The sequence below is a fragment of the Meleagris gallopavo genome, chromosome 1 (genome assembly GCF_000146605.3).
Source record: "Meleagris gallopavo isolate NT-WF06-2002-E0010 breed Aviagen turkey brand Nicholas breeding stock chromosome 1, Turkey_5.1, whole genome shotgun sequence".
NCBI lineage: Eukaryota > Metazoa > Chordata > Aves > Galliformes > Phasianidae > Meleagris > Meleagris gallopavo.
In genome coordinates this window covers 64,443,277-64,446,183 of record NC_015011.2, presented here as the reverse complement: position 1 = coordinate 64,446,183, position 2,907 = coordinate 64,443,277, and positions in this window count along the sequence as shown.

Here is a 2,907-nt window from a genome sequence, read left to right as displayed (position 1 = left end):
GAAAGAAGCGAAGTTGTCATTTATAGTACATGTTGTGCAATTGGACAGTCTAAAGTTAGAGAACACATTTGTGAGTTATCTCTACAGTTTGTTAAGAACCTCCAAACTGAAAGAGGCTTCTGATATGTATGTAAAGCACAATACTGGGGTAAAGCAGCTACATATGTAATCTTTTCTGCATAAAAATGCTCAGTCTCCACATCTACTCAATCTACCGCTGCTGTGCTTAGTACCAGAGAGATTCTCAATTACAGGACTACTTCTTTGTAGATATAGTCATAAATAATTCAAACTAAACAACAGTACAAAGCAATTAAACAAACATACGTGCTGTAATAATCTACCCTCGTTTTTCAGTCCTTCCCTCGTATGGCGATATTGAAATTCAAGCCATTCACAAGAGCTTTCACACAGATCAGCTGCATTTGGGCACAGAGGAACAGCCAAAGGAAAGACAGGACCACATTTCACTTTATGCTACTGAATAAACAGACATGTTCATAAATATTATCTCAATTGCACAATACTAGAAGTTTCCATTTTTGAAAGTAGCCTCAAAGTAATTTTCTAGGACAAAATTATGAGTAGGAGCAAGGATTTTCACCCACTTTTCAGTATCCTGTTTAAACCTTGTATATTTTCACAAAAGTATTACCAACTCTGCAGTTTGTTAGGGCTCTCAGCTTTGCCACACTTTGGATTTCATGCAGCTTTACAAAACCACTTCAAATGTTAAACACAAAAGCTTTCTCCCTTCAAAGGTAAAAACTGAAACAGAAGCTGTTCTCAGCGGGCAGACGGCAGTGTCCACTTCTCAGGTGAAAAAGTCTGAACATTTCAGCACCAAGAAGTGTAACATGACAGGTTTGGGCAATGGCTTATGCCTGGCCCAGAGTATGTTGCAGTTATTATACTGTTATTAATGTTGATGGTCAGAAATTTCCAACAGAAAGTCTTGGTTACTAATGCTGATGTACTGAAGTTTACATTAGCTCTCCAACAGTTTAATTTCTAACATAAAATGCTTGAGTAGTTCATGGTTTAACAGGTGTTCAGAACGATATAAAGTGAAGCTACCAAAGGCCTGACAGTAAAAATATGGTTCTGAATTTTATCACAAGAGATTTCATCCCAACCCACACATCAAAGGTGTGCACGTAAACATGTCTGGCATCAGAAGAAACTTTTATTTGAGCTGTGTTAATCTTCTAGATTATGACATTGATTCAGCACAGGTTTCAAGCCCATTTTTACTTCTCTTTTTCTAAGTAATCCCCTTGTTCTCTGTGAAATAACTCATGGCACATAAAGCTGTTGTAATGCATAAGATCTGCAAAGATTTTAGTTTAAATTACAAGTGATTGAGAGAACAGACTAAGCTCTCTTAAAACACTAACACACTCCTATAATCCAAATGTCCACTCAGCATTAATGAGCCCAAAACGCAAACTAAACTCAGAGTCCCAATTAAAGCTAGAAGCCACTAAGTGAGCAGAGCTACCTTTTTCTTCTTTATCACCCCATAAAAAGTCAGTTTCTATGCTATTTTGCCAGCACAGGGAAATTCTTAGATACTAGGGTCAACATAGCTACCTTACTTTCACAGTCCATAGTCCCAGCAACTTCTTATAAATCCTCTGCTGGTGGAGGATTTATTGATAATTATTAGCCGAAGAAAAAGTGAGAGCAGCCTTTAGGCTTCTCTGAATTCAGCAGGTCTTTGGCCAAACTGCCCAAAGGATCAGCATACAGTGACTGGCTCTCCAGAAGCTTTTCTTTTTTCCTCCCCTTTGCTGCTTGAGTAAGCCTAGGAGAGGAGGCAGCTTGCAGCATGGCAAGTATGCTAATGCCATATCAAACTAACTGCCATGCCAACAGCAATCACACACATGCCTGCTCGCACATTTCTGCCAAATAATCACTTAAGCAAACATCAACTACAGAGATTAGCGAAAGCATCTGACAACATGCAAATCAGGCAAGAAACATGGGCTGAAGGGACAGCTTAGCAGAGTGAGGATTTAATAAGAGAAATGTGAGGAAGTTCCTGGATCAAAACTTACTGTGTTTTTGGAAGATTTTAGAAAATCCTTTGTTGGCCTTGGAGGGACAGCTAGTAGATTTTTTTTCCACTCCTCAGTCCCTACTGCATATCAGCTGCACCCAGGCAGGCTTCTAATAAAAGCAAATGACTCTTTCTCAGACAAAAACATCTTTGTGACCTCTGGGAACACAGCAATCCAAACAACCAAGCAGGCAGTCAGGTGACACGAGCTACTGGGAAGCAATCAGAGTATCTCAGGGGCCTTTCGTTAGCATCAGAAGCAAAACTAAGCCTCCATAATAGAATGGCTTAACATGAGAAAATCAAAGGCAAACCACCTTAGGTAGACCAACAAGTTCAAATTATTTTTCTACTAAAATTAAGGCAGATTATCAGAAAAATCATTTGATTTATCTTGTGCCTACTAAAATGTACACCACTCCAAACGCACTCAATGAAAGCAATGATTCTCCCACAAGAAATGTCAGAACAGTCACTACCCTTTATCAACATTATTACACATTTGTCTTATTTTTAAGAATGTATCAGCCAAACAAATATATGAACATGCTTTCTAAACCTTAGGTTGAATTCTATAGCCCGCCTTCTGAAGAAGTTCTTGATGAAGTCTCAACTTTGCCTGAATAATAATTGGAGGATGTGTTCCAGTATTAGTATTCATCTCCACTTAACAGGAAGAATATTATTTAGTGAGCTGGAAAAGATCTCAGTATGAAAACAGAAGTTCAGTTGTCCCAAAACAGACAGAGATGCACTGCCAAAATACTGCAGGGACAGCATTGTTTTAGAGATGCCATCTTTCTTACTGATTACATCCAAGTCCCTTCCTGAATCACTTAAAA